Source organism: Mus musculus, chromosome 4, assembly GCF_000001635.26.
Source record: "Mus musculus strain C57BL/6J chromosome 4, GRCm38.p6 C57BL/6J".
NCBI lineage: Eukaryota > Metazoa > Chordata > Mammalia > Rodentia > Muridae > Mus > Mus musculus.
The window spans coordinates 108344783-108367765 of NC_000070.6; the positions used below are offsets into that span (position 1 = coordinate 108344783).

At 47.0% G+C, this 22983-nt stretch overlaps 1 long non-coding RNA gene across 1 annotated transcript, besides 1 other annotated feature; it reads right to left on the reverse strand.

The window, feature by feature from the left end:
- Positions 1 to 710: 710 nt before the first annotated feature.
- On the reverse strand, positions 711 to 6415 carry Gm46889. Its single transcript, XR_001784545.1, has 2 exons — positions 6138 to 6415; positions 711 to 975 (listed from the first exon to the last, which is right to left on the reverse strand). It is a non-coding gene; the product is annotated as a predicted gene, 46889 (long non-coding RNA).
- Positions 16236 to 19746: an enhancer, noted in NCBI's record as "VISTA enhancer mm1490". NCBI's record gives its function as "enhancer in: neural tube[7/7] | hindbrain (rhombencephalon)[7/7] | somite[5/7] | midbrain (mesencephalon)[7/7] | limb[7/7] | branchial arch[6/7] | nose[7/7] | genital tubercle[7/7] | facial mesenchyme[7/7]" and the evidence as "EXISTENCE:transgenic organism evidence [ECO:0001131][PMID:17130149]".

Sequence of the window (22983 nt, forward strand, 5' to 3'; positions counted from 1 at the left end):
TCCGGGGATTTAGAGGATTGAATTCCAAGCCGCTCGGGGCTGCATAATGAGGCTCTGTTTCCAAAAAAAAAAAAAAAAAAAAAAAAAAAAAATTCCAGCGTGGGACATATGGATGATATGGGGCCTGAGCAAAGACTGTGAGGCAAGGGAGGGCGGGGAAGAGACTGAGGCAACTGGAGAACAAAATTTAAGAGTACAGTCAAGCATGAATTTAAAGAGAAACATAAATTTTAGCTGGGGCAATTGCAAAGATGGTGGGAGTCATTCATTCTGATTTGACGCTTGTGTGAATGGGTTGAACAAGAAACAGCTGTTTGCTGTTTTTTAAAATCGATGTAAATACATCTAAAAATAAGTTACTTTTTTTTGGTTTGTTTGTTTTATGAAATTGTTTGAAAACTTTTGTGCAGAGCAGCACAGGGCAGAGAAAGTGCCCTGATGGTGTTGTGCAGTGTGCACCATTCAGGATTAGTGAGGTGGACTCACCTGTTTAGGGCATCTGACAAGGAATGAGAAAAACTCATTAAAAAGTAATTGTTTTAGGGGCTCGTAAGATGAGTCAGTGGGTAAAAGTGCTTGCCCTCTCCCCCCCCAAAACCTGATACTTGGAGTTCAATCCCCAGAACTCTCATATAAACAAGGTAAGTGAATCCAGGCTCCCTGTATGTCTGTAGCATGCAGATACCCACACATACTAATGATGAAGATACTAAAAGATTAAATACAGTTTTAGAAAGCTTTGACTTCCGAGCCGCTCTTGCCACACAGATCTTCACTTGGAAGCCTCCCTTCTCATGGTTTGCAGTGGTTGTGTGGACCCAGGCCTCACTTCTTAGGTCCGAAGGGCGGATACTGGTGTCCACTCTTTGTTCTGCACGTTATTGACTCTCTGATCTTGGAGAAGCTGCCCAACCTTCTGTGTTCAGGTAGATAAGAAAGTGATCGTTCCGACAGGTCCTTGGGATGGTTAAGCAACTGCGAAGGCAGATTCTTTAGTTAGGTCATTGTTTCTTGCCCCATTGTTTTGTTAGCTTCTGTGGGAGTCTAGCCTTTAAAACCCGGCTGCCATCATTTAACTATCTGGGGAGCAAAGGAAGGGGCTTTCTGGGGAGGGGGGTTGATGGCATAGAGCAGCTGCAAGAGGTAGGCCTGGGGCGGGGGGGGGGGCTTGGGGCCCCTCTCTTTCCTCTGCTGCCTGAACACACTCCCTGAGAACAGCAGGCGCCCAGTGGAAGCTGTTCCCAGCTGTTGCCCCTCCTCTGGCCTGAGAAGTGCCAATTGTATTACATACAGTTTATGTATCAGTCCTCTGTACTGTTTAAATCGGAAAGACAGCCCTTTCCCCAACGTGTCTCCCACCCCCATGCCACTGTATTTGGCTCCTTCTTGTTCCTTGGGTTTCTGCATCAGGGATTTGCCTGTAGTCTGTGTGAGCTACCACCAAAAGGTGGCCAGTACACACATGCTAACTGTGGGGGTGGATGTGTTTGATAACTACTAACAGACATTGTATACCTTGAATATATACACTTCCATTGGTAAGTTTATTAGGAATGAAATGAGAAAGAAACAACAGAAGTACCCAGGTTGCCTATACTGGATTTTCTCCTGGAACCCCTTCCGTCTCTGGCCTCCTGGTCTGGAAGGCTGCATGTTCCTCCAGGCTGCAGTGATGCAGTGGCCCCTGTGTCTACACATAGCCGTCACCCATCAGAACATCCATGACACTTGCCATCCTCTGCAGACCAGGTTGGCCTCAAATTCTGATAAGAGATCTGCCTGCCTCTGCCTCCCAAATTGTAGGATTAAAGGCATGTACCACCACCACCTGTCTGATAAAACATCTTTAATAAGGCAATATAAAAGAAAGCATTTGGTTGGGACCCAGTTCCTGGTAACACACCTTCTCCAATAGGGCTACACCTTTTACTTCTTCCCAAATAGCCAACTGGAGACCAAGATTTAGCTATATGAACCTATTGGGGCCTCTTCATTCAAACATCCACAGCTGTCGGCTCAGCTTGCTACATTGCCAAGGCTAGCCCTGAATTAGTGGAATCCTTACAGTACTAGGATTACACACCACCAGCTATGTAACAAGATCCTTGAGAACTACCAAGGGCACCAGGAAGCGGTTACCCATGCCTTTAATCCCAGCGGATCTCTGTGAGTCTGAAGCCAGCCTGGTCTACAGAGACGGTTCAGGACAGACAGGGCTACACACAGAATCCCTGTTTTGAAAAACCAAAAGAGAAAGAAAGGAAGGACTGAGCTGGGCAATGTGGCACGTGCCTTTAATCCCAGCACTCGGGAGGCAGAGGCAGGCAGATTTCTGAGTTCGAGGCCAGCCTGGTCTACAAAGTGAGTTCCAGGACAGCCAGGGCTATACAGAGAAACCCTGTCTCGAAAAACCAAAACCAAAACCAAAACCAAAAAAAAAAAAAAAGGAAGAACTGCCAAGAGGGAGTGAACCTAGAAGGATGACTCACGGGTAAAGCGCTTATTGTGCAAACATGTGGAACAGAGGTCAGATCCTCAGAACCAAGAAAGCCAGGTGGGTGTGGTCATCGTCCTACAATCCCACAACTGGGGTGATGGAGGCAAGGGATCCCCAGAACAGGCAGAACTAGTTAGACTGGTCCACATCAGCCATCTCTGGATACAGGTGAGAGACCCTGCCCAATAAGTAAGGTGGAGAGTGGTCAAGGGAGATACTTGCTGTCAGACTCTGGGCTCCACTTGCATGCACGGGTAAACATGAAGGCCCACGGATACCTGTCTCACAAACATATCAACATGCAAAAGACTTACCTCATCCCCGACTCCACAATGACCTAAAACTCTCCCTTAAGGGCCCTCCTCCCAGAGGTTCTGCCACCTCCCCACAGCAGGGCTCTGGGAACAAAGCTTGTCCATCCGTGAAGGGACAGGTGAGCCTCAGGCAAGCACAGCCTTGCCCTCCGCTCCTCCTTACTCCCTCAGCCAGCACTGCGGCTGGATGCTGGGGACACAGAGCCCCTGACAGCATTTGTCACTTAGGAGCTCATGGTCCCCATCATGACTGACCACTGTCTGAGTACAAACTGTTCTAGTCCTCTCCACAACCCTACAAGGAAACGTTTATTCTCTCCATTTTTCAGACAGAGAGACCAAGTCTCGGCCAATGTAGCTAGTAGGAACACAACAGACCCTGTGGACAGCAACTGGGATTAAGACTTGGTCCTGAGCCGGGCGTGGTGGCGCACGCCTTTAATCCCAGCACTAGGGAGGCAGAGGCAGGCAGATTTCTGAGTTCGAGGCCAGCCTGGTCTATAAAGTGAGTTCCAGGACAGCCAGGGCTATACAGAGAAACCCTGTCTCGAAAAAAAAAAAAAAGACTTGGTTCTGCCTGCAGCCTTCCATTCAGATGCTGGAAACCAAGCAGCACACATACGGTATCTTGAGGCTTGAGTAGATTCTGGGGAACAGGAGTTAGAAGCTAAGGCCAGCTGCAGTGGGACATGGTGTCCCCACAGCTCCCTCTGTGCTCCAGAGTCCTCTTGGCTTGGCTACACGGATGGCCCAGGAGAACATGCCTAAGCTGGCTATTCTGCTCACCTTTAGCAAACTGCCCCTGGGCCAGGGTTCCCTGAGGGAACCTGAACCAAGCTGGGTTCCATTACTCCAGGAATAGCAGCTGACACTGCTCCCCACCCACCGATGGCTTCTGACCAGGTTCCCCGAGGCCCCAGCAGTCTCCAGAAGCCAGTGGCAGCAAGCTGTGATCAGGAAGCTGCTGTGGGGTAGGTAGGAATAGTGACCTTAATTGCCTTCTGTGTACAGGGGCCTCCTGGAAGAGAGTGCCTGGGAGGAAGGCTGGGGCCTGTTTTGCAGATGAGGAAATGGGATGGGGGTGGGGACTCAGATATAGTTTGCCCAAGGTCACGGTGAGTGCGTGGTAGGCCTGGAGTTGAGCTTAGACTGGCCCTGCTGTGACCCTGATTCTGTGAGAAGGAAGGAGTACTCTTAGGACCTCAGAAGGGTCCTGGCATGGCAGACAATTTCCCAGGCCTCAGAGTTGGTGCCTCAGGGGAATGTGGCCCAGAATCCTATAAACAGCAGGGATGAGGGACTGCGTATTTATAACCCTAGCCCTCCAGTTGCTACAGATTCAAGGCCTATAGAATGAGTTCCAGGCCATCTGGGGCTACAAACTTAAGACCCTGTTTCAGAATAACAAAAGAAAAGAAGAAGATCAGACTGACTCTCAAGTTAAGGCCCAGCAGCTACATGTAGGTGTTATGCAGCAGTAGAGCCCAGCTGGCCTTTAGCTCTCTTGGAGTCTAATGTTTCCTTTGTTTTGCACTGTCTAGACTTAGCTTCTAGTAGGCACTTGGCAGGAGGAAATGAACAAAAGATGCAGGGTCCACTCAGGACCTGTACCTCTGCAAAGGGTGGAATTTGGATTAAAATTCCTGGTCAATGTTTGGTTTGGGCTGGACTTTTTCGGTGCTCAACCTGTAGGTCATGACCCCTTTGGAAGTCAAACCACCCTTTCAAAGGGGTTGCCTAACACCATCAGAAAACACAGATATTTACATTACAATGTGTAACAGCAAAATTATAGTTATAAAGTAGTAACAAAATAATTTTAGGCTTGGGGTCATTACGACATGAGGAACGGTTAAAGGGTTTCAGCTTTAAAAGGCTCAGAACCACTGGGCTAGAGGGTCTTTAGGCTTCCTTCTCTCTCTGCCCTCAGAGCTTCATAGAAGACATGGCACATGCCAGTGGCTGGCAGTATCTGTACAATTCCCACTGTCCCCAAAGCAAATTTACCAAGCACGCTAAGCTCTCGGAGCCACAGGTGGTACATCTTGCGTGAGGGACTCACATGAGCTAGCTAAAAAGCTGAACCTTTCTCCTCTGTCACTGGGGAACCAGAGACAACCTCACCTCTGGGTCTGCTTCCGCTCTAGCCTCCAGGTTCAGGCCTTGAGCTCCTGCCCCGGTTTCCCTCAATGTGGAGGTGTAAATCAACTAAACCCTTTCCTCCCCCAAATTGCTTTTGGTCATGGTGTTTATTACAGCCACAGACACTACACTAGGACACCCCGCGTTTTCAATTATATACTGGACCCTGCAAATTATGTAGTTTGTTTCTGTAGCTGCTGGGCTCTGGAGTGAAAGGCATCTGCTCCGGACCTGCAGTGGTTCTGGGATCTGTCAGAGGCTTGTCAGTTCTGTGAGCCCATCATTTAGGTTAATGACTGAGTCACCAACAGACAGGAAGGAAGCTAGCCACAGCCACACCAGGCAGGTCTGGTTGCTACTGCAAATCTCTTCAAGATTGTAGAGATTACCAGGGAGAAGCCTGGTGCAAGACAAATTCTGGGGATCAAACTGGAAACCACAGAGGAGAAATGTGTGATGTGAGGGGTCTTAGGCTCAGAAAGACTCCCTAATAGCCAAAATGTAATCACAATATGCAAATTAGACCCCCAATAAAGCTGTCAAAACGCGACTGCGATGTTGGCAGCTGATAGAGACAGAGCAGTTCCTGTGTGAGAAAGTTGAGAAAGTTACTGTACCTCATGGAAAGGAATGCAATAGCAGCTTGCCGCTGCACAATGGTCTCCACGGGAGGTTAAGTCCTATCTCCACCACTTGTTAGCCATGTGTGTGACTTGGGGCAAGTTATTTGGCCTCTCTGACCTTCCATTTTATCACCTCAAAGGTAAGGAAGAAAATATCCCCTCCCCTGGATTTGTGTGAGGATAAAATTTACATATATATAAACTTGCTAGTAGAACCAACATAAATGAAGTACAACAAGCAGTGTTAGTCATTTTATCTAATCCTTAGAACAACTCTACAGTATGGGAACGGCACAGAGTCCCCCTGTAAACGGAGTCTTGGTGAGGTAAGTGGCTTGCCGTTCACAGCACTGAAGTAGGTTCTGTCCTAAAAGTTAAGTCAGACTTCATGGCCATTATCCTAGAATTTCAACCACAGTAGGTGTCTAACCAATGTTCTCTAAGCCTCTGGGAAATGAGTATCAGACAGATTCCTCTCTGAGCCTTCAGAACCAATCCCATTTGCTCCCTCCCTCCCTGCAGGCACAGTCCACGCTCAGTCTCTCTGGCCTCTGAACTCACCTCGGTCTGCTAGTCTCGGCCCCTCACATCTGCACAGCATTCCACGGTGTCATGTTCTCACTTTCTGTGTCTCATTGTTTTGTGGCCGCCTTCCTGGCACACAGCCCAGTGTGCCAGTCCTCCAGACAGATCCCAGCCAGCCAAGGCTGCCGGCCCCCAGAGACCATCGAGCCACATGGGAAGGGGCTGTGCAGTCTAAACACCAGGAACTCAGGAGAGGCTATGTCTGGGTGTGTTTGGAGTCACTCGCAGAGTGTGGTAACAGAGGCAAGGCCACAGGGCCTGTCCACTCTCCTACTTAATGTAGCTCATGTGAGATTCCAGAGTTCCTCACTCTGCTCCAGACTCTGAAGTTTGTCCATTGTGCCTAGGAACCTCCATGGTCCTTTATAACTACTGAGGGCTAACCCCTACAGCCTGTCTCTGTGACAGGGTCTTTTGCCAAATTCCCAGCAGGGCTTCTATGCAAAATTACCACAGGAAATACAGGAGATGGACTGGGGCTGCAGCTCAGTTGGTAGAGCGCTTGATAAGTCTGCCTGACACCCTGCAATTCATCCTCAGCACACATGTAGTGGTATATGCCTCGAAGCCAAGCACTTGGAGGGGTGGATTGGAGAGGATCAGGAGTTCAAGGCCAGCTTGGGCTACATAAAACCCCGTTTCAAAAATGTAAACCAAAAATCTGAAGACACAAAACAAATTACCCGAGTTTAATACACTTGGAAGATCACTCTTCATCCGCTGCTGCTGAGGGACCAAACCCAGCCCAAGTGACCCATTGGCAACAACAGCCACAGCCCACAATACTGAGCCTTTTAAATTTTTATAGCAATGTTGTGAGATAGGTACATTTTTTTTTCCCGAGACAGGGTTTCTCTATAGCTCTGTCTATCCTGGAACTCACTTTGTAGACCAGGCTGGCCTTGAAATCAGAAATCTGCCTGCCTCTGCCTCCCCAGTGCTGGGATTAAAGGCATGCACCACCACGCCCGGCGATAGATACAATTTTTGTTCAGCTTAAAGAATTCAATTATATTTGACATCAAAAGACTAGAGAGAGACAGAAATAGAAAAATAGATTTTATGCTAAATATAGAGTGTATACTCAGCATCAAGCAGGGTTAGAGTGTCAGAGGCGAGGTAAGCTGACTGTCCCTTCCATGAGTCCCAGTGGCCATGTGTGAGCATCTTGCACACTGCGCATGATTGTAGTGGTGCTGCCCTTGGGCAAGTCAGTCTTTTCATCAGTTCTCACACTAAAGGAATTGTAGCCTATTCCATGGGCAGGGGAGGAAAAGGCTGTGTATGTTTAGTGACATTGCTCTGTTTTCCTTCAGGGGTGAAGAACGAAGAGACTTTACAGACAGGATTTTAAGCCATGTGTGGTGCTGCATATCTGTAATACCAGCATTTGGGAGGTAGGAGCAGAAGGATCAAGAGTTTAAGGTGTCTGAGGCTAGCCTGTGCTACATGAAAGCCTGCCTCAAAAAAAAAAAAAAAAAAAAAAAAAAAAAAAAGCTGGGTGTGGTGGAGCATGTTTTTAATCCCAGTACCCCAGAGACAGAGGCAGACAGATATTTATGAATTTGAGGCCAGCCTGGTCTACAAAATAAGTTCAAAAGCAGCCAGGGATGTTACACAGAAAAACCCTGTCTGGAAAAAAAAAAAAAACCAAACCAAAAAAACTCCCAAGGGGGCTGGTGAGATGGTTCAGTGGGTAAGAGCACCCGACTGCTCTTCCGAAGGTCCAGAGTTCAAATCCCAGCAACCACATGGTGGCTCACAACCATCTGTAACAAGATCTGACGCCCTCTTCTGGAGTGTCTGAAGACAGCTACAGTGTACTTACATATAATAAATAAATAAATCTTTAAAAAAAAAAAAAAAAACTCCCAAGAATAATTTTAATTTTATACAACTTTGCAGACTAATCTTAGATGAGGTAGTTTTGTTGTGGTTCTCTCTCACTCTCTCTCTCTCTCTTTCTCTCTCTTTCCCTTACTGGGGATGAAATAGAGAACCTTAAGTGTGTTAAATTTATTCTCTTCCAACGGGGTTATACTCCTGGCTTATAAAAGCAAGTGTGTGTGTGTGTGTGTGTGTGTATGGGGGGTGGTGGTACTGCAGAGATGGCTCAGCAGTTAAGAAACTGGTCACTCTCTCAGAGGACCTGGGTTCAAGTCCCAACACTTACATGGCAGCTCACAACCATCTATAACCCCAATTCCAGGCTATTTAAAGTCCTCTTTTGGCTTCCATGGGCATCAGACATGCAAGCAGTATACACAGACAAAAAAGTCTGTACACATAAAATAAAAATATTAAAAAACATCAGGGCATGGTGGCACATTCCTTTAGTCCCAGCACTTGGGAGGCAGAGGTAGGAGGATTTCTGAGTTCGAGGCCAGCCTTGTCTACAAAGTGACTTCCAGGACAGCCAGGACTATACAGAGAAACCCTGTCTCAAAAAACAGAAACAAAACAAACAAACAAACAAAAATATATATTACAAAACAAACAAACAAAGCTGAAACATTTCATGTGAGGACCAGAGAGATGGCTTAGCAGTTAAGAGCATTGGCTGCTCTTCCAGAAGACCCAGGTTCAATTCCTAGCACCCACATAGCAGCTTACAACTGTGTACAATTCCAGTTCCAGGGGATTCAACACACTCACCCAGACATACATGCAGGCAAAACACCAATACACATAAAATAAAACAAACAAAAAACCATTTAATGCTACATTCAACATGTCCCTGGAGGTCAAGGGACAACTTGTAGGATTCAGTTCTCTCCTCCCACCATGTGGGTTCTGGAGATGAAACTCAGTCATCATGCTTGGTGGCAAGTGCCTTTACCTGATAAGCCATCTCATCAGCCCATACACAAACTGAACTGTAACCCCAAATTAGACCAGTCAGGGCTGGAGAGATAGCTCAACAGTTCAGAGCACTGACTGCTCTTCTAGAGGTCCTGAGTTCAAATCCCAGCAACCACATGGTGGCTCACAACCATCTGTAATGGGATCTGATGCCCTCTTCTGGTGTGTCTGAGGACAGCTACAGTGTACTCATATAAATAAAATAAATAACTCTTAAAAAAAAAAAAAAAGGCACTGACCGCTCTTCCAGAGGACCAGGTTACGTACGATTCCCAGCACCCACAAGGCAGCTCAAAATTATCTATAATTCTAGTTCCAAGAAATCCAACACATACATGCAGGTCAAACACCAATGCACCTAAAGTATATAAATATAAAGTTACATTTTTAAAAAAATGAAACCAGTCTTTTCAGTTTGCCTCAGACTACACTAAAACTAAGAGAGTTCCAGGCAAAAGAGGAGACACTGGCTGCTCTGCCGCAGGGAGGGAAAGCATCAGAGTCTGTGGGAGGCTCTGCTGAGAGCTGTCCTCTGTCATTCTTTGAGTCTTTCAGGAAAGAATCTCAATGGTCTGGCACTCTGAGGCCGGCTGTGCCTCTTCTGAGGAACAAGTGGTTTGCTTTTACCTCAGGGACACTGTGACCTGCGCAAGCGACGTGTTTCCCTTTTTACCTTGGTTGCTAGAGTCTTCAGAGCTAAATATATGACACAGTCTTAGCTGTAGGGCGCAGCGCCTGTGCCAGTCTCAGTCCAGGCTCCATTTTGTGCCTCGTTTCTATCCAGTCTCCTCTTGACCTGTCAATCTTGATTTATCTTAAATGTCCTCTGGGTCAAGACAGGGTAAAATTAAATAGCTCTTAACTTAGAGTCTAAGGACTCTGCCAAGAATCCTCATTGAGTATTTGAAATGATATATAAAATTTACATGTAAATTTTTCCCCAAGGAGAAGAAATCATGTACTTTATCACTTTTAACATTTTCTTCAAGGAGGTTTACATTCCCCAAAACCTTAAAGTTATTGATCTAAAGAATGAAGAAAAGAATAAATGCTGGTAGGGGGAGATGTTTTAGTTGTAGTGCTGGCTGATGGCGTGGAATGGGGGTGGGGCAGAAGGTCCCTGGAACATTAGTGTGTCAGAATGTTAGCATGTTCTGGAGTGTGGCTAAGTCCCTAAAAATCCCTTCCAGGTGTCCTGGCACTCTCCTGGCTTGGTTACATCTCAAGGCTTCAGTGTGAATCTCCAACATGGCCTCACTCAGTACCCTCTAAGGGCTCCTTCATGAACCAACTGGTGTAGCTGAGGCTCTAGCTCAGTTAGCAGAGTGCTGGCCAAGCATTCACAGAGCCCTGGGTTCAATCCCCAGCATCCAATAAAAGTGACATGGTAGCACATGAGTGTAGTCCCAGCACTGGGAGCTAGAGGAAGGAAGGTCACAAGTTCAAGGTCATGCCTGTCTAATAGTGAGTCTAATAGACTAGCTTGGGATATATGTGACTCAGAAGAGGAAGGGGACAGGGGAGGCAGCATCAACTTACTGCTGGAACTGCTTGCTAATGGCACTTGCCTGTTTACCTATCACTTTCTGACTCTGTCCATTCTCTTTGGAAGTGTTTCAGGTGTCTGGCTAATTCAAAGCCCTGGTGGACTTTGTGTACTTCTGTGACTTCAGTGCCTGCACAGAGTACATGCTAACCTTCTGACGCTCTTGGGGAACCTCTCCGAATGCTGGCAGAGGCATATGGAACACGTGTGGTTGGGGATAGGGTCTATGCAACTCGGGACCCTTGAGTTTGGTCAGAAGCAGGGCATTAGCAAGAGTTATTTGGAGCCGATGAATGATTTATTACCAGAGAAAACTGGTCTGAAGCCAAATCCTGGCGCTGGGTAGGGTGGAGCCTGATATTCCAGAGCCTGGATCTCAGGGGAGTGAAGAGAGGACATGAGATGGGGGCTGGCTTCTTGTTCTCTTCTCCATTTCTTCCTCTCCTCTTCCAGGCAGCCTACTGTCCATGCCCGGGAGTTAAAAGATTGGATTGGAGAAGACAGATGCACAAGTTGTAACAGCCAGTGTGGCCAGTGTCAGGACACAGAAGCTGTGAGGCTTCTGGAAGACCAGAGGAGAATCCCAGCTGGTGTGAGAATCCCCAAAGTTCACACACCCCCTGCCCCGGAAGGGTTGGGGACAGGGCAAAAGCACATGGAAGTTTCCAGGTGCTGAGGTGTGGGCCTCAGGTCAAGGTGTTAACAGTCACAGACTGTCCAGTTCCTTGGGCTGTGCGTGTTTGGTCTACCCGAGTCTAATTACCTCCAGGTTTCTGTCCCCAGCTATTCCAATAACCCACCAATTTAAGTCCGTGGCAATCAATTCCAAGCAGGAGAGGATAATTGACTCTTAACGTGTGCGGACATTTCCTGATTGTGAGAGAACAGAGTCTTCTGGAGGTGCAGCGGGTTCCTTTCTAGCCACCCTGCTGCCCTGTCCTCTCACGTTAGCCAGCTCCTATACCAACATCTGGATAGGCGATGCACGTCTCTGATGTCCATCGTAGTCCCATGGTGACCAGGTGAGCAGTTTTGAACCGAGGCAGGAGGATTGCACTCAAACGTGAGCTCCTGTGTGTGGCCCTCATCCTTGACGCCCTGAGATGAAGCACAGGTCTTCCTTCCTTCCTGAACTCCACTTTCCTGCCAATGACAAGGGTGATCAGCTGCAAACACAGCCCAGGCCTCTTCCTGCTTTGCTGCTCTGCAACTGGACACGTGCTTTGCTCAGTCTGAGGCTCTGAGGGGTCTGGACGCTAGAATGGACCCTGGAAACAAGAGCCCTGGGTAGGATTCTGGCTCGGGACTCCAAAACTGAGGCTCCAGTGAGCAGAAAGCACCACGGTGAGCATCAAGACAGGAGGTGCTGGTGCTGGTGGGAACTGCAGAGGAATCACCTTGGATCAACATAAATGTGGTTGTGGCCAGGGGATAGAAGCCATCCCCAGAGTCCCAGGTCTTTGAAAACCTTCTCCAAGCAAAATACTCCTAGCAAGAGCTCTCGCTGGGGTGTGTGTGTGAAAATCAGCTCTTAGCCATATCATAGCTTATGGGGCTCCTCCACTTCTGTGAGCCTGGGTGACAGCGAATAAATCATTCAGGGCCTAAGTCTTTTTATCTATAAAATGGACTATCATCTGGTTCAAGGTCACTGACTGCTAGGGTGGACAGAGGGTCTTGGGTCATCCCATATCCAAATTCTTTTCCTGTTTAGAGGAATCGGTGACTATCCCCTGACCCTGTGTGATCCTGGATTTGTCAAGTTTGAATATGGTGAAAATGAAGCAGCAGGGGGAAGCCAGTCAGAGGTCACAACAGGTGTCTGCAGTGGACAAGAGCCCACCATGCAGCAGCGGCCAGCAGTGACCAGCACGGGGCTGACGAGAGACATCTCTGTGGTACATTCTATTTAGACGTCTTCCTCCCTTCACTCCTTCCCTTTTGTCTTGTTTCTGTTTTTGAGACAAATCTTTATGTAGCCCAGGCTGGCCTCAAACTCCATGTGTAGCCAAAGATGACCTGGAACTCCTCTGCCTCCCAAGTGCTGGATATCAGATATCCTTTCTATCACAATCCATTATTGTTGGCCACTGTATAGTTGAGCTGTTTGATCATAACTTTCAGAACAACCCTGAGTCTAGGGGACAGGAAACTGAAGCGATAGGATGAGTATGAATTTATATAAACAGAAGGAACAGTTCTCTCATACCTGAAAGGCTGGTCTTTGCTCAACCCAGGAGGCTGGGCTCCTCCGTAGTCTCAATTTGGCACTGAGAACCTGGTAGATTCCTTGAAAGCCGCTGGTCTCTCAAGCTTGACGGGAATCACTGGTTCTAACCTCAGCGAATGAATCATCACAAGCAACAGGGTAAATCAACCCGGCGGCAAGAGGGAAGGCCAGTGGAGCAAAAGGTGTACGGTCTTCCCTTTGCCATGATCTTTTTATCCAAGATGCCACACTTGGGGTGGGTCTTCCCATGACAATTAAAGCCATCAGGATGGTTTTGCAGGTGAGGTCCTCTACTCTAGTGATTTTTTTTTTTGTTTTTGTTTTTGTTTTTTGAGACAGGGTTTCTCTATGTAGTCCTGGCTATCCTGGAACTCACTCTGTAGACCAGGCTGGCCTTGAACTCAGAAATCCGCCTGCCTCTGCCTCCCAAGTGCTGGGACTAAAGGCGTGCACCACCACCGCCTGGCTACTCTAGTGATTTTAATGTGTGTCAATTTGAGATGAAAACCAACCTTCACACTCTTAGACCGAAGAGATGAGAAGCTAGCTTGATGAAACCCTGTGAACGCTGTGGGCTGGGATCCTTATGTCTGAGTAGTGCAAGGCTGGAGCTGGCGGTGTCCACACATGCATGTGAACTCACAGGGACATGTGCTGTTGTCTTTTCATTTTGTGAAGTGGTCCCATCAGAACACATGGGTAGCTGTTGCAGAACGTCGTCCTCCAAGCGTCATGTGAAGCCATTTCCCCACCTAGGATACAGCTGGATGGTGTTTTTCTCACAGAAGGGGGAGGTGGGGAGGTCAGTAGAGCATCACCTGAGATTCTAGTTGCTCCCCTCCAGGCACTCAGCCTCACCTGTTTGCAATTCTTCTCCAGCTGCATGGGGCCCCCCAAGGCGCAGTAATATATAGTGTGTGGGAAATTTACTGAAGGAGGGGACTCCACGCTGGGGTGAGAGCTTTATGTGATGTGATTTTGTTGGGGTCTCCCAGGCATCTCAAAGCAAGCCCAACAAACATTAGTTCACTGAGCTGGCCTCATTCCTTTGGTGCCTATCTGAACAGCCATTGTTTACAGCTCCCCGGGAGGTATCCACAAGAGGCTGGTTTATTCAACCCCTGGGGTGCAGCAGTCTCCTCCTACAAGGCTATGGGGACAGAACTCCAAGTACCAGACAGAACCTGCAGAGAGAGAAATGCTCCTGCAGCCGGCGATCTGGCCTGGGGTGTAGAATAGAAGAAAAGATGCTTAGGGCTCATGACTTAGGTAGGGGTGAGGAGGGGACAAATGAGTTAGGTAGGGGTGAGGAGGGGACAGGTAGGATCCTCTGCTCCCAGGCTAAGTGAAGGAGGTTTTAGTTCCAGAAACATTGACAAAGTAGCTTAATTGGAATTAATTGAAGGAAGATATGCCATGAATATGGATAGCACAGACAGTGCGGGCCCCCGAAGGGAGGCTGGCTGGGCAGCGGGGGACAAGCTGAGGACATGAGCTAGTTTCTCACTCCATGGGTGAGCCCAGGTGGTGGACAGCCACATAGCTGCTTCTCCCTAGTGGCCCACCCTTTTGACCTTAGTGCCCTCCCTGTACTGGCCTCCAGACTTGGTTTTCTCAGACTGATAGAAGAAAGTCAGACCCTGGACTCTGAAATTAAACTCTGGCTCTGGATGCCAGACTCGCACACTTTCAGTAATGGACCTTTGCTAGCAATAGACTATTTCAAAATCAATGTAACAAGGGGGAGGGGGATGGAGGGGGAAAAACCCCTGATGTTTGTTTATTTTTAGTTTACATGCATGTCTGTGTGTGCCTGAGTGCTTGCATGTATACCAAGTGTGTGCAGAAGCCCGAGGAGCTCGGAGGCTGCTTCAGATCCTCTGAAGGTGTTTGTGAGCCACCATGTTGGTGCTGGCAACTGAACCCAGGTGACCACTCCACATCTGAGCTATCCTCCAGCCCCTAATGTTCATTTAACAAGAATGACATATGATAAGCACCTCAAAATTTGTACAGTCCTTTCACATCTGTATGGTTACCGTACAAGTGTGACAACTTCAGATTAATGTGCAGGAGACAAAAATAGGTTTAAGGGATTGAGAAACAGCCTTGCAGGACAGGCTGTTTTCCTTATGTCAAGGTTTTGATATTCTTGTCTTCTAGAGTTACAGTTCTAACTACTTGGTACCTTGTATCTAAATTCTCTCTATGTGTTGGGTAAATTTGGCCTGGTCATAAATGGTTTTTCTTAATGCACTCTGGCATACTGCAAGACTCAAACATAAGATTATCATTGTTGCCTGCGCATACTGGGAGCTGGTGCATTCGGAGATGGCTTTTTGGCAGGTCTTTATCATCCAGCACTATTTCAGTTCACAAAGGACTTGAAACAACGAGTCCAAGAATAGATTTAAAGTCACTAATGTAAGGATTGAGCTTCATGTCATTTGTCGTTTTAGTCAGAACATATTCTGATTTTCTTATAAGAAAAAAAATTTGAGCTAACAAAGATAGGAAAGGGGGAAAAAAAGAAATAAGTCTAGGTGGAGAGGAGGCCCAGCCTGCTGCACGCAGAAGGCCGAGTGTGCATGGCGGAGGGTGTCCGAGCTTGGCGGCAGGCGGAGCCAGGAGCAAATCGCTTAACGTCTGGGTCTCAGCTTTCACTGATACCGTATGCGAATAATAATTCCTGCCTGGGGAATGTTCTGGATATTATCAACCCTAGAGGGAATCTGCAACTAAGAGAGATGGCGTGGGGGGAGGGGAGCGGAAACACAGGAAGCTTCGAGGGGCTTGCGGTCTCCATGGAAACGCACCGGGAGAGAGGTGGGGTGGAAGGAACCCGGAGTGAGGCGGGGAAGATGGTTTGCACAAAGGGAGCTCCTTTTCCGAAGAGAAAGACACTTGAAAATGGAGCCCTCGCCTCACCACGCGCTGATCTTGCCCTAAACTTGAGAAGGAAGGAATCATCTCGCTCTTCGTCACCGTCTAGTTAATTTACCAGTCTTTCCCAATAGGTTGAGAAGTCTATCAAGAACAGAAATTAAAATGATTTTATTTCTTTGTTCTCAGAACTCAGAGCAAAAGATTTGAATGTGTGTTGGTGGGGCTAGAAATGGACTAAAATCTTTGTTTTTAGTCTTACATTCTTTGTATTTATGTGCATGAGTGTTTGCCTACATGTTTGTACCCCTCATGTGTATCTAATTCCCGAGAAGGGGGTCAGATTCCCTGGAACTGTATTCACAGATGGTTGTAAGCCACCACGTTGGTGCTGGCAGCTGAACCTGCATCCTTTGGAAGAGCAGCCAGTGAGTGCTCTTAACTGCTGAGCCATCTGCATTCTAGATGGTTCCATCTTTAAAATATGAAGTCAAAGCCAGATGTGGTGGTTCACATCTGTAATTCCAACTCTTAGTATACAGAAACAGGAAGATGTTCATTTTGTGGCCAGCCTGGGTTTACGCAGACCCCGTCTCACAAAGAAACAAAGACACTTTGCTTTGTTTGAGACCATCAAATACTGTCATGTTCCACCCAGGTCAAATTCAACTAGATTTCCTCCACAAAGGATTCCAGATTACTTCTTTTTCTTGGTGTTAGAATCTGCGCTTTAATGGTCCTTATTCCACACCTTACATCTACCTGATAACTTGGACTTCTTTTAGGGGTTCTCCGGTCAAGTTTACTATTTATTTGAGTGGGTCCCTATTGATAGGATCCATTCCCAGGAGGGTCACAGCATGAGGTCAAGCAACACCCTCAAGTAGACCATCCACTGGGGTGGTCCGTGAGGTGTGGCAAGGTGTGCAAGAGCCAATCACAGCCCTGGGAATGCTCTCCATGAGCTGTCCAGGTGGCTCTCCTGGATACCCTTACAGCTTGGCTTCAGTTGCCTCAGAGCATAGAGCAGAGAGTATAGTGGCCTCCTCTGAGATGAGGAGCTGTCTGGTGCCCGACTCATCTTGTGTTCACATAACCCACCATGGTCCTACAGACAAGCTATTCTGATCCCCAGGGCAGGAACTCAATAGGTTTCCCCAAAGCAGAGAGCCTTGCAGGTATATGTGTCACAAGATTCAGGAGAACAAGTTCTTCCATATATTGCTGTCAAGTTAAACTCCCAACCTCTTACTAGGGCAGAGGAAGGTTTTGGGACCTGCTTCTCAGCACCAGCTTCGTCTCTTGCCATTACTCACCTTGCTACCCAGCGAGAGTCACTTGCAACCTCCTGTCCCCTCTCCTCATCTGTGATTCTTCCTGTGTCCCTTGCCTTAAACATGGTTCAGCTCGCACCACAAAACTCCTGTCGTTAGTCAGTGCATTCAGGACTTGATTCACACACCATTTCCTTCCTGAAGTCCCTGACCAGGTTAGCCATCTCCTACAGACACCTATAGTATATCTATAGCACACCTATAGGCACGAGCTACTGCTGCTGCTGCTTTTAAGAAAGATGTTATGCAGCCGGGCGTGGTGGTGCACGCCTTTAATCCCAGCACTTGGGAGGCAGAGGCAGACGGATTTCTGAGTTCGAGGCCAGCCTGATCTACAAAGTGAGTTCCAGGACAGCCAGGGCTATACAGAGAAACCCTGTCTCGAAAAAACCAAACCAAACCAAAACAAAAACAAAAAACAAAAAAGAAAGAAAGATGTTATACGTGTGGCTGTTTTGCCTTCATGTATATCTGTGTATCACATGTGTGCATGTGATGCTGGAAGAGACCATTGGATGCCCTGGCAGTGGGATTATGGATGCTTGTATGGCACCATGTGGGTACTGGAATAGAACCTGTGTCTTCTGGTAGAACCAATATTCTTGATGCATGAGCCATTTCTCCAGCCTTCCAATCAGCTTCTTACAGACAGACAAGTGGATGTTTGAAGAGGGGGATAGACTACCATTTGGCAGGATGCTATGTAGGGATTGCAAGATTCTAGTATTTCTAAGTTCCTTTATTCAACAATCTCTAAAATTTGGTTGATGGTGCAGACTAGGGCCCACCTTCATCATCAGCCCACTCCCCAGCTAGCCACCCCCGCCCTGTGTCCTCTGAGTGTTTGTTCTCAGGGAGTCACACGCACATGTTCTGAACATAACCCGGAAAGCAATTTACAAGAAATAATTGCTGGTCGATGTGAGCCTGGCAGCCCGAGTGAGCTCAGACTATTTGTGTTTGTGCGTCAGCTCACAGGGCTCCCTCCCTGTCTGTGCCCTGGGGGAGGGGAACCCGTCTCACAGGGTGGGCGGTTAGTTTCTAACGCTGGACTTTGACCAGCCAACACCAGTGAATACCTACTCAGGGTGAACGCATTCAAACCAACAAAGCTGAACTCGGTTTGGGATGGAATCTATGCTGCTTGCCTGTGATTTATAGGCAGCTCCTCATTTTGGTCCACCCGCGTCCACCCCATATACATGGGGTCCTGGGGAGCAAATTCTACCAGGTTCTTGGGCTCTGCTCTGTGTGGGGTCTCTGACCTCTGTGACCAGAGTCCACAAAGCTGGTCTTTGTTCTTCAAGGCCACTTGTGCTGTGAGGGAGGTCCCAGGGTAGCTGCAGCCGCAGCAGCTGGAACTTGTTAAAAATGCAAATCTGGGGGACTCACTTCAGCCCGAATGACTTAGGCTGGGGTGAGGAGTAAGAGAGGACGAACCGCTCTTTGTTTATAAGCCCTCGTACGGGCTCCTGCTAGGCAGGTCTGTAATTCTAGCTACTCAGGAAGTTGAGGCAGGAGGGTCACAAATTCAAGGCTTGCCTGGAAAATGGAGAGAGTCCCTGTCTCAAGAGTACAAAAAAAAAAAAGAAAAAAAAAAGTTAGAGGTGCAGCTTGTAGGGTACGTGCCTCTCCTGTGCGTGCCTCTCCTGTGCTGGGCCCTGGGATCCACCCTTGGCACCCAAACCAAACCAAAACCCATAGCTGATTCTGATGCAACCAGAAACTCGAGAACTCTTGTCCCAGACTAATGAGAAGACCCCTGCCCCGCCTCCTACATTCTTAGGATTTGCAACTGTCTCTCCCTGTCTGTGAACAGCCAGACAGGCATTAGCAGATTGTTCCGCTGTAGTAAAGGGTCAGAGAGAGAGAAAAAAAAAAAAAAAAAAAAAAAAAAGAACTTTACTGATGAGTTATCAAGGACAGAGGAAATCTGTCCTGTAAATAATATCATAACCCAGTGTCAGTGACTACACTGTCACCCACTCTCTACATCTACACAATCATACACACACACATCTCACATCACACACACATACATACTCCAGTGTGGTGTTCTCTGTGTGTAACTTGCAGTTCCCGGGGCCACACTAGGCTTTCTGCATTGCTTTTGAACAGGCTGTACTCTGTCCATGTTGTCCTCCAAGTCTGTCTGATCTGGAGCTGACTCATCAAAGACATCTCTGCTCCCTCCTGCAGCATGGGGACCACCAGAAGGCCCGTTGCCTTTCCTGTATGTCCATCTCAGACTCCATCTGAGCCCTCTAACAGCAGGCTTGTCCTTTGTTTATAGCAATTGCACAGGTCTTGGTTTGGTATAGACACTACAGAGACACACTGTGTTCAGTAGACACAGATGTTGTATTCAGTGTGCTGAATATACCACCCCTCACGCCGGTGCCCTCAGCCTCCTGACCCTCCCCACCCCCACCTCTACCAAGCTGGGGGAGAGGGGGAGGACAAACAACACCTCCGGACTCCCAGTCTTGGACACTTTCCACTTCATCATGTGCCTTTTGCTGGCTGGTTAGGGACCTGGGCACAGATGTCTAAGAATGACATGATGTCTCACTGTTGCCAAAAGTAGCACAGGTCATGCCATGGTGAAATGTCAAGAGCCGGCCTTCAGTGTCGGCAGGGTCTCCCTGATCTGCTTTCTACTCCCAGGCAAAGCAAAAGCCTTTGAAAGGCAGGAGAGGGGCAGCAGCCAGCTTCTCTTCTGCAGCTTCCTGGGCTATAAGCTAGAAATAGAAACAAAACACTAGAGCACTAGAGGCAAATGAATAATAATAATAATAATAATAATAATAATAGTTTATTTAAGACACTTTCCCCATTTCTAACGCAGTATTTTTTGGAGTAAATAGCTTCCCCTAAGCCTGTGAAACAAGTGATTACTATTTTCCTTGCTCATAAGAGAAACTGAGGCACAGGTTACCTAGCAAGTGACAGAGTCAGGATTGTAACTAGACATTTGGCTCCATCATCACTGTTTATAAAATGAGCACATCATATTAAAGCATATCCATTTGGAATTTTATAATTTTATATGTATGTGTATACTTTTAAAGGTTTATTGTATTTATGTGAGTGTGTATGTATATATGTATGTATGTATGTATGTATGTATGTATGTATACACAGGTGCTTGAGGAGGCTAAACGAGAGTACCAGATCCTCTGAAACTGGAGTTGTAGGCTGGTTTTAGATGTGAGTTCTGGGAGTGGAATTCAGGTCCTCTGAAAAAGCAGGAAGTACTCTGAACTGCTGAGCCATTTCTCTGGGTCTATTGGTTATTGTTTTGTTTGTTTTGTTTTGAGATAGTCTCTGCATAGCTCTGGGTGTCCTGGAACTTACAATATAAACCAGGCTGACCTTAAACTTACAGAGATTTACCTGCCTTTGCCTCTCAATTTCTGGGGGGAGCCATTTGATTTATTCACTTTATTTTATGTGTGCATATTTTGCTTGCATGTATATGTGTGCATCAAATGTATGCTTGATGCCTGCAGAGGTCAAAAGAGGACATTGGATCCTATGGAATGGAAGTTACAGATGGTTGTGACCCACCAGCTGGTTGCTTGGCCTTGAACCCAGGTCCTTTGAAGATTAACAAGTATTCTTTTTTTTTTTTTTTTTTTTTTTTGGTTTTTCGAGGCAGGGTTTCTCTGTGTAGCCCTGGCTGTCCTCGAACTCACTTTGTAGACCAGGCTGGCCTTGAACTCAGAAATTTGCCTGCCTCTGCCTCCCGAGTGCTGGGATTAAAGGTGAGCGCCACCACGCCCGGCTGCCTCTCTCTTTTTACTTTAAAAAAAAAAATATATATATATATATATATATTTGTGTGTATATCTGTGTCAGTGTGTGGGTTTGTGCACATAAGTGCATGCCAAAGGAGGCCAGAAGAAAGTGTTGTGTCTTAGGAACTGGAGTTAATTGTCAGCTATTCCTTTGTAAGGGCAATATATGAACTACTGCGCCATCTCCCCAGACTCCTCACTTGCAATTTTAAAGTCTTGAACCTAGTAGTATCCCCGTACATTTAATCCCAGCACAGAGACAGGCTGTGAACTCTGTGACTCTGTGAGTTAAAGGCCAGCCTGGTCTACAATGTAAGTTCCAGGATAGACTTCAGATGACAGTCTCAGTTTTTGTTTTTTATTTTTTAAGACAACAATAATAATTGCAAAGTGTTTTTGTCGTTGCTGTTTGTCTTTCGTTTGTTTGTTTGTTTGTTATATGTAAGTACACTGTAGCTGTCTTCAGACACTTCAGAAGAGGGCATCAGATTTCATTACGGATGGTTGTGAGCCACCATGTGGTTGCTGGGATTTGAACTCAGGACCTTTGGAAGAGCAGTTGGCGTTCTTAACCGCTGAGCCATCTCACCAGCCCCTTTCATTTGTTTTAAATGCCATATTTCTGCCCCCATCGAGATTTTCTTATTTTTTCCCTTTTGTTTCGAGACAGCTTCTCACGAAGTTGTCTCATCTGGCTTTGAACTTGTGGCCCTACTGCTTAAGCATCCCAAGTAGCTTGGATGACGGGTCCATACCACCTAGCTCAGCTTAAATTGATCCCCTTTTTTAAACACTTACAATAACCTAGCAAAACAAAAAAACCCAAAAAACCAAAAAACAGAGAAGCGGGTGATTTAGTGACTGTCCAGGCTACTTGGGTTAAGTGGTTCAGTCCGCCTTGTGGGACCTGTATTTGGTGTGATAATCATTCTTTTTCTCACTCACTTACTTAAAAATTTAAAATTACACACATACACACACACACACACACACACACACACACACACCACACACACACACACACACACACACACTCTCTCTCTCTCTCTTTCTCTCTCTCTCTCACACACACACACACACACACCACACACACACACACACACACACACACACACACACACACACACACACACATACACCCCACACACACTTGATATAGTGTAGGCTCCAGAGACCAATCTCAGGTCATCACACTTGGCTACAAACTCCTTTACTTCCTGAGCCATTTTACCATCCCTCATTCATTCCTCCTTTCATTTTGTTGTTGTTTTGTTTTGTTTTGAAGACATGGCTTCTTTGTGTAGCCCTGGCTGTTCCTACAACTCAATTTGTAGACCAGGCTGGTCTTGAACTCACATCAGTCTGCCTGACTCTCCCTCCCAAGTTCTGGGATTAAAAGTATGTGCCACTGAGAAGCCTGGCTTCCTTCCTTCTTTCTTTTTTCCTTCCTTCCTTCCTTTCTTTCTTTCTTTCTTTCTTTCTTTCTTTCTTTCTTTCTTTCTTTCTTTCTTTCTTTCTTTTCTTCCGAGATAGGGTTTCTCTGTGTAGCCCAGGTTTTCCTGGAATTTGATCTGTAGACTGGGCTGGCTTCAAACTCAGAGATCTTCCTGCCTCTGCCTCCTGAGTGTCAGGATTAAAGTTGTATACCACTACCACCTGGCTATTCATTCATTCTTCTATCCCCAGTGAAACTCTGATGGTGGCTTGTGTCATGCTCCCTCTCACTGTGGTGGGGCCTTTGCCGTGCTCCCTCTCACTGTGGTGGAGCCTCTGCTGTGCTCCCTCTCACTGTGTACCTAACAGGGGCTCACTCCAGGACAGGTGGCAGGGTAGACAAGTAAATCTACCCTTTGAGTATAGCTCCCCGTCCCAGGGACTTTTACACACACAACTCTGGGGCAGAGAAGCCACAGAAAAACAAGTCAGGACTTTTCAGAAGGAGGGCTTCTCTGAGACTCCACTACCTCAGGTTTCTGGATTGTGTGCTGTTGTTAGTAACCCACGTGACTCACGTCCTCAGTTGGTCAGGCTGAACAAGACAGCTGGGTCTATAACAAGACCTTGGTGCTTTTGTTAGGAAAAGCCCTCATGCATCTTACTGGGCTCCAAAGTCTCTTTGGCTCTTCGTATCCCCACATTTTCACCAAAAAAAAAGAGATTCCAGAAG